This window comes from Mustela erminea, chromosome 12 (assembly GCF_009829155.1).
Source record: "Mustela erminea isolate mMusErm1 chromosome 12, mMusErm1.Pri, whole genome shotgun sequence".
Taxonomy (NCBI): Eukaryota; Metazoa; Chordata; class Mammalia; order Carnivora; family Mustelidae; genus Mustela; species Mustela erminea.
This window is the reverse complement of record NC_045625.1, coordinates 86,714,436-86,729,366: the sequence shown is the minus strand read 5'-3', so window position 1 is coordinate 86,729,366 and position 14,931 is coordinate 86,714,436. Positions and strand designations below refer to the sequence as shown.

At 38.5% G+C, this 14,931-nt stretch overlaps 1 long non-coding RNA gene across 1 annotated transcript in view; it reads left to right on the top strand.

The window, feature by feature from the left end:
* LOC116570999 overlaps positions 1-14,931 on the top strand; it is a 102,537-nt gene that overhangs the window by 86,610 nt on the left and 996 nt on the right. The window lies entirely within an intron of this gene.

Genomic DNA, 14,931 nt, shown 5'->3' with positions numbered 1-14,931 from the left:
GTCCTACTTTCCTATGAACTCCTTGAAAGCCAGGACCAAGTCCTTTTCTTTTTCTCTTTAAATTCCCACCACCATGATCAACCGTTAGATCCTCACTGAGTGAATGAGTGATTCATGGAACCTGATGACCCAAAAAGGAAATTGTGATTCAGCAGCACAAAATGGCTTTCCTAAGACTTTTCCCCCACAAACAACAGCCTAGAAGTCCCTAATAATAAGAAAATGATAATTAATTTGGTTAACAAAAATGAAAGGCAGAGGAAAATGTACTGAGGCAGAAATCATTAGGGCATATAGGTATGTTTTCACTTTTAGAAAATTAAGAAGGGGCTTGCTGAGTTGAGATGCCGCTCTACTCTTCAAGGAGAAAATAATGAATTTATCGTACTTGGTGCTAGATTTGCACTTGATAAATTTATTTCTAAGATTAAAGATGTAAACAAGCTCATTAAAGAGTGTCAGAAACTTGTCAAACATCAAATGGCTGTTATATAACAACACCCCGAAGTCTGGATTACTACATACAGATTTGCATCTTCATTTTTTAAAAAAAATCCCATGTTCTAAAAATCAAGGGAAGGAGTACTACCTAGGTTTTTCCAAATGGCACACATGTTGAAAGTGTTCAGAACCACTGGGAATTCTAAAACCTGATGGGGATAAGACACATAACAATATTGTCATTCTCACTCAGAATTACTATTGTCATTTTAGCAAAGGGGAAAAGCAGATGGGAAAAGGTTTGGATTCTTTTCCTTCATAATTGTTTAAAAGCCAAGTTTTGTAAGAAAATCTAATTTTCTGAAAATAAAATACCCTGCTTCATCCAACCTCCAATGTTTAATAATTACTCCTTGTTGATTACCTACCCTTTTGTCAAGAATGCCCCCCATTTTATTCATTCACCCATACATATTTCCCTTACCTGAAGCCATGTGTTTCAGAAGGGATCCCACTTCCCACAATCCTTGTTAATGATTGGCTCAGGAACGGGGAGGGGCTAAGACGACTGTAGTGGCCAGTAAGGTCAAGGGGAACTTGTTGGGAATCTCTGAAAAATGTTTTCTGACCTTGAAATAATAAACTTTTGAAGAGGGGATGAGCAGGTTTTAAAGCTATAACTAACCATATCATGAAGGCAACAGAAAAAGGAGGACAGAACCCAGAGAATCACCCCTGGAACAGAAAGCTAATCCTGCCAGATTAAGCCAACCCTGAAATCTGCTGTACTTCTAGAACTCCAGTTACATGAATCAATACATGCCATTATTATTTAAAATCCCTTGAATTTCTTTAATTTGCAGTGGAACAGATCCTAATTAATATATAGTAAAATTAGCCATTTCATTTAGATCACTAAAATAATGTAAAACTCCAAGAGAATGTTTTACTTTAAAGTAATTCCATTTCTCTCTATTTTTTTTCTGTTCTTGGGCTAATTGTTTTGGGTTTTCAGGGGCATCAGTTATTTTAACACTTAAGATTCTCCATCGCTTTACGTCTCACACAGATGGCCATGGCATCTAATTCTGGATTTTAATGGATGCTCTCAAAAATTCTGAGATTTTTGCCTCCTGGCTCTTTAAGTTTTGTGATTCTGTTAACGAGTTGTTGAGTATATTACCTGCACACGGAGCAGACTGTATGGCACAAAAGAGTTCAGAGCATTCAGTCATCCAGGGGATTCATTAAATTCTGGGTATTCTCATGGGGCACTTGGGTAGTTCAGCCAGTTAAGCATCTGACCCTTGATTTCAGCTCAGGTGGTGATCGTAGGGTCATTAGATAGAGCCCCACGTCAGGATCCATGCTTAGTGCTGAATCTGCTTGAGATACTCTCTTCCTCTGCCACTCCTCTTGCTCTCTCTCTCTCTCTAAAACAAATAAATAAACATTTTTTAAAATTCTGGGCATCTCATAGAATATCGGTGCACATGAAAGTCCCCTAAACTGTATTACCCAGAATTCCTAGGGTTACTCCATTCAAATGGGTGCTTTTGGGGCCCCACTGGTCCTAAACATTCAAAGGATCCAATGTTGGTGAGTTAATAGAGGACTTCATAGTATAAGGAAAACAAATACAGGTGGTATACTTATGGCCAGATGAAGAAAATTACTTATTTATTACTTATTTTGTATTTTTTTATGAGAAGATATTTTCAGTAGGTCAAATGCATCACTTTTGATCAAAGTAATTTTGAAATATTGGAGGGAGTCTTAATGATCCTTAGCAACCTTCATGCTGAGATTTTACAAACCACAATAATAATTATGATAATAAGTCCTATTTATTTATTTATTATGTATTGTGAACCAGGCACTGCACTCAACTCTTTCACTATGCTGTCTCACTTAGCCCCCAAAACAGCCCCATGAAACAGGTTCTAGTATTTCTTTCACTTTACAGATGAGAAATCACAGCCTTAGTGAGATTAAGTAATTTTCCCCAAACCTCCAGAGTCCATGTCCTTAATCTCTATTCTCGATAGTACAATTTCTGTTCTACATAGTCTATTCTAAATCATTAATTTGTGTTATAGTCTACAGACTATTTACACTGTCAACAATGTGACTGAGTTTCCAGAAAGGCGACATAGTCTTCAGTTGCCTCAATAGTAGTGGTCAGATCAGAGGTTCCACTTTGTACGAGTAAGATCACATCTGAGGCATATTGCCAAATGACGGGTATCCTATGTGAAGACAATAATAGCAAAGAGTTGCTCAACCAGGGGAGAATGACCAGTATGGCAGGATCTGGAAAAAATCTCATATGGATTGAGGAAATCACTTAGCCAGGTTGACCATAAATGTTTTTAAATGCCTTATTATTATAGAAAGACTATGCAATATTCATTGTAGAAAAATAGAAAATACAAAGGAAAAGGAAAGAATGTCACATCCAACCATTTGGTGATTGACACTGTTAACACCTTCGTGCATATGTTTGAGATATAGATATATATAGATATATATACCCATTCTGTCTCTTTTAATCTAGAATAGTCTTTTTTCTATGACTGTTGAAGATGAAAAGCCAGTTGAGCTCCAGAATATTCCACAATTTTAGACTTCCCTGGTTACATTCTCTTTTGGTTTTTCCCCCTGTGTATAATGATTTTAATTGTTTAGATTCAAGGGAAACACCATGGACAGACTCCCATAGGCGACGTTGTATACCTCATGCTTTGTATCACATCAGAAGATACGTTACTTCTAGTTCGTCTACCATTAATTGCTGAAATTGCTAAAAATTGACTTTCACTGGAAGTGATTGTGGTCTGAACCCTCTCTATGCAATTTTATTTAACCTCTTGTAGTTAGGAAGTACTCTGTGTGGTATTCATTTGACACCCAGTGAATGTCCAAGCTTCCGTCTACAATTTAACTAAGGATTTTAACCCTGATGAACTTTATCTAAATTGACGTTAACTAGAGGTTCTGAAATGATGTCTGCCTCATTCTGTCATTCCTTCTACTTTCATTAATTGGCATTTAGAATGGAGCTTCCCTTCATCTGCTGGTCTGGGCCTCAGTTACGTCCTTTTATTGACGTGAAGTTGCCTAGTTGATGTCTGTGGAATGTTACATCCTAGAAGTGTATGAAGGAACATATGAAGTTATTGAATATATTTATAATGCCTGGGAAAAAAAGAGTAGATAGCTGTCTTTATATGTTTAAATCTGGTCCTCTGGGAAAGGAAGTACATCTACTACACATTGTTCTGGAGGGAAGTTTTAGAAACTAACTCAACACAGGGAATAACTTTCTTGTAATTAAAGATGCCAATTAACAGAAAAGTTTTCTTCCCAAAGAAGTAAGGAAACAGTTCTCTCTGGAAGTATTGAGGGCGAACCTACCATGGTTGTTAGTCTCTCCTAACTCAGTTGAAATTATTAGAAGAACACATAAAGACACTCAGCAGAGTGGAAAACCAGTAGAAATAGTGCCTAATCTTATACCAACAGCTTAGAAACATACCTGTTAATCAACAAAATCCTAATAAAGCTGAGTAATATGACCAAATGTCAGAGTGACAAACTGAGTGGGTGTCTTTAGCATCTCATTCTTCTTTCTGGGATGACAGGTGACGCTCCCGGGGAAATGGAGGAAATGAGCGTGGGTGTGATTCAGAGGAAAGTGAGGGTTTAGGACTGCTCACTGCGTGGAGGACCTTAGCTTCTTCCCTCCACCCAGGAAGAGTTTACATCCCCCAGTTAAGTGGACCGAATCCTAGAATATCACATTTAACAAATTATTAGGAGAGTTCTGATAAAGATCGTATATTACCACCTTATTGCTGAATGATCTCCCTGCTTTCCATATTCTGCCTTTCTACCCATGTACATATCCCTATTCCTTTAAGGTTGCAGAAAATAACCCTAAACTGAAAAGCAGAACATTCTTGCAGATAAACCACGTATCATGTGCAGTTTATCAGAGCAAGGAGAATGTCTGTCCTGAAAATCTTGTAGTCAAAGTCCATACCCATAATCACCAACCTGATTAGTAACAACCCACAGCTCTAGACCAGAGCACACTTTCTACATTCAAATCCTGATGATGTTGACAACTTGGACTTAGTCTAAATTGACTTTCACTCTGTAAATTACCTAACCAGCAAAACTGTATGAGATCAAGTGTAAAATTATAGGTGATGAAAAATGCAAATTGGTAGACATGCTTCTCTAGTACAATCTGTTGCCTCTCATGGAGGGGATACTGGAAATTTAGTGGTCACCATGGCCCAAAATGAAGTACAAAATCTTCCTGGCTGGTGGACATAGACCCATTGGTTGTTGTCTCTTATATGACTTGGGCTGGGTAGAAGGCACTGTAGTTTCCTGCAAGATAATTCCAGAGCCTATGCTTCTATATCATAGCTCTTACTGTATCATTGAACCTACTTGAGTTTTGGGTAGAGTAAGTCTGGCATGGCCTACCACACTTGCCCAAGAGAGAAAAGAGAACTCTACTCAGAAGAAAACATAACTCAGTGGACCAAGAAAAAGGCTGGCCATCATTCCTAGTGGGTGGGTTGAGTGTAACTTAAAATGCATGGCCACAGGATATGCATTCTTTTACCTGTGTACTTTGTGCTTGCTTTTCTCCACATGTGAAGGGGAGCTAGACAAGGGCTGTGTCCCTGGTTATCTGCTTCTTCCTTGTCCTTTTCCAAAGCAGCTATATAGTTAGAGACCCAGGGACCCTTGTACTTCCCTCAGATCTGCATTAGAGTAGTAGCTGGTTGTAATTTGATTCCCATTTTTCCTATTGATCCTCGTTGTAAGAGATGAATCTTGAACCCTGTAGGTTCAAGGAAAGAGTCAAGCATTCTAGAGTAATAGCAATAATGCTATCAAACTGGCAACAAATACTGCCTTAATTCCTTTATGTGTTTTTAATGCTTTCTCATTGTTGAGTATTTGTATTCCCTATAATATGCCCTTTTAGCATACACTTTCCTAATTAGTCTTACCCCGTAATGAATTTGTGTTTATTTGTATAATACACGGATGCCCAAACATTTTCATCAAAAGCCATGATATCACCTACCTGGAAGCTGGGCCAAACTTCCCAGGAAAAAGGCATGGTCCTCCATGAAAATGCCCTCAGTGTAGGTACCCACCACAAGCTTGGGGTTCCTCAAACATCCTCACTTCTGGCCAGCTGGCTACAAAGTCAGTGACTCCTGCTACCCCCTTAATTTCGATAATTCACCAGAATGACTCAGAATTCTGGAAAGCACTATACTTAGGATTAAATTTTATTATAGAGAAAACAAACAAGACCAACAAGCCACGACCAAAACCAAACCAAAGTCAGCCAAAGGGAGAGATGTACAGGGCATGGTCCGGGAGGGTCCCAGACATGAACCTTCCATCAGCCTCAGGGACACGTCGTTCTCCTGGGTGATCCACATTTGTGACAATATGCCAACCGTCTGACTCTTGCCAACCGTCTGAGCTTTTGGTGTCTGGAACCTGTACTGAGGCTTGATCCCATGTGGTTGACATTCAGGCTCTGGTCATTCCTGGAGGTCCTGGCTAATACATTTAGTCTCTAGTTCTTCCAGAAGTTTGAACATGGGTAGGGCAAGTTCCAAAACCCCTATCATGTATCACACTGTTAGACTCTTCAGAAGCAAACTCTCTCAAGGAAAGAAACACTCCTGTCAGGCAGGTTATTCCAGGGACCTCGAGATCTCCCAATAGCCCAGGCAAAGGCCAGAACTCTCTTTGGATAAAGCTGATTCTCTACTGCACACATCCCAGTCCTGTTGCAGGGTGTGGGCTTAAACTTCTGGTCAGCACATAACTGAACCACCTGTCCCTTTATCCTGTGTGGGATTTTTAAAATTACTCAATGCTAAATAAGTGATTTAAAAGCTTTAGTCATACATGAGTACCTTACATCACTGCATCACAAAGAATATGCCTTTACTTTATTCAGAAATAAAGCAGGATTCTAGGCTGCTGTGTTAGCAGTGAATCTCCCCGAATTAGAATAAAACAGAAAGAACAAATAGGGTAACAAAAGTAAAAATACAAGTACAGCATCTACAAGTAAATTAGGGGATAAAGTATTCCCGTGAACCTAAAAGATGAACAGGTGTCGACAAAGAACTCATAGCTTTAGATCCATCACCATCTGTGAATTATGAAGGAGAAAACTGAGGGAAGGCCTGAGAACCTTCTAGTGAGTACCTACTGGTGGCGCCAGGACTCTCAAACCAGAAGCCATAAGCCTTCAGGGACACAGTCACACTTAGAAGAGACTCGTTAGAATAGAATCTAAATTGAGCAAGATAAGAACAACGGGAAAAAGGAAAGAGAAAGTCCAGATAAAGGTGGAAAAGAAGGTAAGAGGCAGCAGAATTTAGAAAGCAAATAAGGCAGTTTAAAAGGAGACGATAAATACATAAAAATGAGCAAATCCAACCTAGCAGATTATAAAAGGGGTAACTATCACCACATGGGATGTTCCCCCATAGGCAAGACTGGTTTGTTGTTCCAGTTTGTCAGTGGTTTTCTCTATGAATAGAAAAGGGAGAAAAAGTATATGATCATCTAGATCAGAGATTGGCAAGCGTTTTCTTAAAGAGCCAGGTTCTTAATATTTTAAGCTTGAAGGACATATGGACCTGTGCTGCAGCTGTTCAACACTGCTGATGTAGAGCAAGAGAAGTTACGATGCAGAAATGAGTGAGCGTAGCTGCATTCCAATAAAACTTTATAAAAAAGAGGCAATCAGCTTCTGGTTTGCTGACCTCTAATCTAGGTAGAAGTATTTAGGATACGAGATTTAAAAAATAAATCTCGGCAAACTGAGAATAGGAGAATCTTATTTAATGTGATTTTAAAAATCTGTAAAAACCTCTCATGGTTTGTCTCCCTCCCAGTCTCGTCTTGTTTCATTTTTCCTTCCCTACCCCCACAACCCCCGACCCTGCCCCCAAATTCCTCATATCAGAGAGATCATATGATAATTGTCTTTCTTTGATTGACTTATTTCGCTTAGTATAATACCCTCTAGTTCCATCCATGTCGTTGCAAATGGCAAGATTTCGTGGGTTTTGATGGCTGCATAGTATTCCATTCTGTAATATACCACATCTTCTTTATCCATTCATCTGTTGATTAACATCTAGGTTCTTCGCATAGTTTGGCTGTTGTGGACATTGCTGCTATAAACATTCAGGTGCACGTGCCCCTTCAGATCACTACATCTGTATCTTTAGGGTAAATACCTAGTAGTGTGATTCCTGGGTCATAGGATAGCTCTATTTTCAACTTTTGGAGGAACCTCCATGCTATTTTCCAGAGTGGCTGCACCAGCTTGCATTCCCACCAACAGTGTAGGAGGGTTCCCCATTCTCTGCATCCTCACCAACACCTGTCATTTCCTGATTTGTTAATTTTAGCCATTCTGACTGGTGTGAGGTGGTATCTCACTGTGGTTTTGATTTATATTTCCCTGATGCAGAATGATGTGGAGCACTTTTTCATGTGTCCATTGGCCATCTGGATGTCTTCTTTGCTGAAATGTCTGCTCATGTCTTCTGCCCATTTCTTGATTGGATTATTTGTTCTTTGGGTGTTGAGTTTGGTAAGTGCTTTATAGATTGTGGATACTAGCCCTTTATCTGATGTCATTTAATAAAAAAAAAAAAGATAAAATCTATAAAAACCTATCACTCATATGATACTCATGAAATACTGAAAACTTTTCCCGTGAAACTGGGAAAAAGATAAGGATGCCTGCTAACACCATTTCCATTCAACATTATACCAGCACTCCTAGCGAAGCAAGTAAGTGAGGAAAAAGAAAGTATAAAAAGGATGGAAAGAAAGAAATCTATCATTATTTGCAGATAATATGATTGTGTATCTAGCAAAATCTGAAAGAATCTAAATCATCGGTAAATTTAACAAGATTGCTGAATTCAGAGCCAATATTCGAATTTCATTTGTTTTTCTGTATATCAGCCACATAAAGAGAGAAATTAAAAAATTTTAAAGTATATAAGGTATAATAGTATCAAAAATACCCAATACCTAGGAATAAATCTAATGAAGATGTAACAAAACAGGACACTAAAAAAATGCACAACAGTTTTAAAGAAACAAAAATGAGACCTAATAAATGATGATACTTATCATATTCATGGATCAGAAGACTCTTTTACAGTGGTCCATTATCCTCAAATTAATCTCTATACGTAATTCAATCCAATAAAAATGCCAGCAGATTATTGTTGTTTTTCAAACAATTGAACAGTTCATTCTAAAGTTGATATGGAAATGCTGTGAACCAAAGAAAAAAAAAAAAGGTTTAAGACAGTCTTTAAGATAGAGAAAGCTTGGGGTGCCTCAGTGGGTTAAAGCCTCTGCCTTTGGCTCAGGTCATGATCCCAGGGTCCTGGGATCGAGCCCCACATGATGCTGTCTGCTCAGCAGGGAGCCTGCTTCCCTTCCTCTCTGCCTGCCTTTCTGTCTACTTGTGATCTCTCTCTCTCTCTGTCAAATAAATAAATAAAATCTTTAAAAAAAAAAAAAAAGAGAAAGCTGGAGGGCTTACACTGTAAGTGCGAGTATCTATTATAAAGTTACCGCGACTAAAATTGTAGGGTTTTTTTTTTAAGATTTTATTTATTTATTTGACAGAGACACAGTGAGAGAGGGAACACAAGCAGTGAGAGCAGGAGAGGGAGAAGCAGGCTTCCCACTGAGCAGGGAGCCCGATGCAAGGCTCGATCCCAGGACCCCAGAACCCCAGTATCATGACCTGAGCCGAAGGCAGCTACTTAACAACTGAGCCACCCAGGTGCCCCTAAAATTGTGGTATTTGAGTAAGCACAAACCTACAGAAAAGAGGGGGATTCCAGAAAGATCCACATGTAGTCCGCTGACTTATGACAAATACAATACTTCAATGGGGTGGAAAAACAAAAGAGTTTTCAATAAATGGTGCTGGATCAAAATCAAAATGTGTATACACACGCAAAATGTATATACACAAAATGTATATACACATATATCTACCTCATATGATGAACAAAATTCCGGAGAGATTGCTGCTCCAAACATGAAAGGTAACACAGTAGAGCATTTAGAATTAAATATAGGGGAACATATTTAGGACATTGAGGTAGGCAAAGATTTCTTAAACAGCACATAGAAAACACCAGCCAAAAAAAAATTTTTTTTAAGATTTTATTTATTTATTTGACAGAGAGAGATCACAAGTAGGCAGAGAGGCAGGCAGAGAGAGGAGGAAGCAGGCTCCCTGCTGAGCAGAGAGCCCGATGCGGGGCTCGATCCCAGGACCCTGAGATCATGACCTGAGCTGAAGGCAGCGGCTTAACCCACTGAGCCACCCAGGCGCCCCCAGCCAAAAAAATTTTTAATGGATAATGGTATTGTTTTAAAATTTAAAACTTCCTGGGGGCCTGGGTGGCTCAATGGGTTAAGCGTCTGCCTTTGGTTCTGATCAGGATCTCAGGGATCAAGCCCCATGTTGGGCTCCCTGCTTAGCAGGGAGTCTGCTTCTCCCTCTTCCTCCCTGCTGGTGCTCTCTCTCTGAAATAAATAAAATCTTAAAATAAAATAAAACTCCCGTTTATCAAACGATACCATTATGTGCTTGAAAAGAAAACCGGAGTGGTAGGAAGAGATATTGTCTATGCGTATGTCTGAAAAGGGACTCATTCAAAACACCTAAAGAATTTCTACAAGCCAAGAGGAAAATTGACTAAAGACTTGACCAGACACTTCATAGAAGATACCCAAATGACCAATACACATATGAAAAGGTGTTGAACTTCATTAGTCTACAGAGAAAAAAAATCAAATTAAACCATAATAAGGTATCACTACAGTGGCACCAGAATGGCATAAATAAAAGAAAATAAAAGGCTGTCAAGGATGTGGAATTATTGGGACTCCCTATACCGCTGGTGGGAATATATATTGAGATAATCAACTTCGGACAACATTTTGAAAGTATGCTGTATTCTATAACCCAGCAATTTCCACTCCTAGGAGTATACCCAACAAAAACACAAGCACATGGTCAGCAAAAGCATTTTTCAGTGTGTTCAAAGCCATGCTATTTGAAATAGCTAAAAAGCAGAACTTATTGGGGCGCCTGGGTGGCTTAGTCAGTGGAGTATCTGCCGTTGGCTCTGGTGGTGATGCCGGAGTCCTGGGATCAACCCCTGTTGGGCTCCCTGCTCAGCAGGGAGTCTGCTTCTCTCTTTCCATCTGCCCATCCCCCCTCACTTATGCTCTTGCACACGTGCATGCTCTCTCTCTCTCTTAAATAAATAAATAAACAAATAAATAAAATCTTTAAAAAAAAAAAGGCAGAGCTTACTGAAATGCCCATCTATAGTAGGATATTTACATAAGGTGACACTAAACAGTAATGAGAAAGAAAACTTACAACACCCAACAGGATGGATACCAGAAATAGAGTAAGGAGCGGAAGTAGCACAAAAAATGTCCACACCGTATGACTCCATTTATGTGATGTACAAACACAGAGGAAATGAATCCGTGCCATCAGGGGAGTGACTCTTGGAGGTTCTCAAATGGAAAGAAGCATGAGTGAGGGACTCTAAGGAGGGAGTGGCTCTGGGGGCTGCTGATTTTTTTGCTTCTTGATCTGAGTACTGGATTTGCGGGTGTGTTCCCTTTGTGAAAATGCAGTGAGCAGCACACTTTGACACTTGTACTTTTCTAGATCTCTATTATACTTCAATGAAAAAAAAGTAAATGGAAAAATAATCCCATAGAACAGAAAGACATTTAAAAGCAAAAAGAATGATTGTGAGTTGACTATTGTTAAATTTGAATGATGGGTTCATGAGGGTTAATTGTATTTGTTATTGTTAAATATGTTTAAAATTTTGGGGGGCGCCTGGGTGGATCAACTGGTTAAGTGTCTCACTCTTGATTTCAGCTCAGGTCATGATCCCAGGGTTGTGAGATCGAGCCTGGTGTTGGGCTCTGCGCTCAGAGTGGAGTCTGCTTAGCATTCTCTCTCCCCCTCCCTCTGTCCCTCTGTCTCCCCGCTAAAACAAATAAATAAATCTTTAAATATGTTTGAAATTTTATGACATAAAATAAAAATTTTTATAAAATTTTATAACATAAAAATAAAAAGTTAGAAGAAAAGGGGGCAAGATAAAGATATTATTTACAGATCAGGAGATGTTTAAATATGAGACTAGGACCCCTAAGGAAGAGAGAGGTGAGGCATGGAGCCACTATTTTTGTTACAAAATTTTAGGACTATTTGATTTCATAAACTATACGCACATATTACTTAAATAATTAAAAAATAATTTAAATGTCAAAAAATAAAAATAGTTGGAAGGAAAGGATCGATGAAAGAAAGTCCTATGACTTTAATCTCAAATGATAATAGAATCATGTCTAGGATTTATATTCTTTGAGGGAATTGGAATAAAGAGAAATTAGAGTCAGGGAGTCTGGCATACTATAATTTCATACAAAATATAGCATTTATGATCTGAAAGAAAAGGAAAGAAAATTAAAAAAGAGCAATAACTGTGTTGAGGCATACACTGGCAACAGGGGTTTTGAGACAGAGAGAAATTGCTTATAACTTAATGTATGAATATATTTTAACAAGGTAGTAAGTCAATTCTAATTTTTCAGGCTTACTTGACCTTATTAAGTTGTGGTCATAGAACCTTGAGAGAATCTCGCTGAATCTTATTCCAAGGTTAAGACTTAGGGAAAATCTGAGCTAAAGGTCATTAATAAGCAAAGCAGGCACTTTGCACTATATGGAATTTACCTAAGATAGCACCCTCGTAGCACCCAATAATTAATTCAAGTCCCTTCTCCCAGCCAAGTACAGTTCCTGGGCCTTCTGGCAAACTCAGTCGCTGGGCTACTCAATTCACACCCACTTGCCCACTTCTGCAAAATATTTTCTATCCTCGGACTTGGGGCAGCCTTGTGACTTGGTTTCCACCAGTGACACAAAAGCAAAAGGCAACAGGGAAAGATTCTGCTTTCCTGAGAAAACGGGCAGAAATTTTCACAACCCAGAGAGGTTCAAAACAGATAAGCAATGTCCTTAAAACAAATTTTTATGTGTGTGTGTGTGTTTTGTTGTTGTTTTAGATTAAAAAAAAGGGCTTATTGAGGTTGATCTTTCTCGATGTGATGTTGCCGTAGAAGCATTAGTGTGTGTCAGTGATCCATGTTTAAAGCCAATATTTAAATCCATATATCCACTTTTAAGGTTTGAGTAGATTTAGTATAGAACTATGCATGAGTGCAAACACTTTTCCATTTGGAGCCTTGCTCAAGGAGCTGCTACACTCAGAGCTAAAACTATTCTAACTAAACTCAATGCGCAATTTACGTATAGTACTATATTTAGAATAACGGCTCTCTTCAATAGCACGTGATCTGAATGATCTGATAGCACAATAGGTTCAATAATTATCCATTCAGCCACAGAAATGCTTGTCTAGGAAATTGAATCACCTCAATTATCCAGTTTGGGGATTCATAATGAAATATCGAATAGGTTTTATCTAAATATGTTTACTATTTTCTTCTAGCAAATGTGCCTCTAAATTATATAATTTGTCTAGATAGTAAACATGATTTAGTAGATGCAGCATCATTTTTGGAATCAGAACTAGTTTCCAGCCTTAGCAATGCCGCTCACCAGATGTGGGATTTGGGTAAATTACTTCACCTCTTTGAGTCTTAAACTCTTCATCTATAAAATGGGGACATATGAATACACCTTATACCATTAGTTTAAATAATCTATGTAGAATGCAATCGATACATGTTAGTTCCTTTCCTGCTTTCATAAAATCCATCTCCAAGGTCACTACCATTGATTAAAATGCTGAGAATCCAAAGCAGTAAGGAACACCATATCTTTTATTTTAGCTGTTTAAAACAATTGATCTATTTGTTTTTTCAAATTACTGAAATGGAAACAAAGTATCACTTATAGTAGGGGCTCTAAAGCTACTTGCAAGACCCCCAGGCAAATTCAGGGGATGGACCATTTCCCTGAAGCCTTCCCACTGATAATAAACCTGATTGAACCAGAAAGGAAGCAAACATTAAGAAAATGAAAGGTTCAGTTTAGGAGAGGATTGGAAGAGGAGTTTTAATACAAATGTAATGAGAAACATTGGATGATAGAAGATCTAGTACACAAGCAACTAGGAGGGGGGAAACATGTTATATACAAGTGAGAGGGAGAAGAGAAGATACATCATTTGCCTTTGATTCTTCTATTTGATAAAAAAATAAATCATTTACCCTTGACCGAATGACTATAGTGATGACCCAGGAGATTTTCATGGCCTTCTTGGAGAATTAAAATCAGTCTTTATCCACGGGTGAGGTAGGTACACTTCTCCTGGGGACTTGATCAGAGCCTGTACTGTGGTTGTCATTATTCTGATGCCTCGGCTCCCCCTGAGAGCTGCTGAGTAGAGGGAAAACAGAGCTGATGAGGGGAGTTAGGTAAAACAGAGGAAAAGTTGAAACTCACAGAGAATCATTTCAGCTGAGAGTGATATGGGACAAATCAATTGGTAACTTTACTGGCAGCAATCTATAGGAATCTTTATTTTTTTTTTCCTCCTGCTTTAAAGGTTCTATAAATCTAGAAATAAGTAGTATATACCTCCTTTCAATCAGAAACGTACTAATGATGAGTTGGGCTCTTTTCAGAAAATAAAACCTCTGCTTTTTAGCCCCAATGAAAAGCTGAGCTGGAAATAGTGATATTCAGAATAGATAACCTAAAATGATAATTCCCCAGAACCAATCTGCAGGAAGATATGGGGCTGAATGGGTAACAGTTACCTGGGGAGCTGATTAAAAATACATCTTCCCCAAACTTAGCCCCTGGATTCTGGTTCTATAGTCCTATGGGCGGGCCCAGGAACACGTATTTTTAAAAGCTTTCCAGGTAGACTAAATTTATGGCCCACACATACAATAATATACAATGTGTTTGCAAAAAGGGAATCAGGAACTTTATGTACGGATATGGGCTGATCTTCAAGATACTTTAAGTGAAAAATCTGAGAGTGTGTATCATTTGCCACCAGTGCTGCTAAAAAGAAGGATGAATGTACCTATTTGCTTATATATGCATGAAATATCTCTGGAAAGCTGCACAAAAAGCTGGTAATACTGGTTTTGCCTCTATAGCAAAGAGCTGGGTGGTTAGCAGATAGGAGTGGGAGAGAAATTTTATCATAGCATAACCTTTTGTATCTTCTGAAATTTGAGCTAAGTAAAAATATTATGTATTCAGAAATGACTGAAAAATATTATTTCTATAATACTCGTGACCAGTTATAGCTTATAAATAATTTTCCAAGTAAGTCCGATGTTCAGCCAGGACTT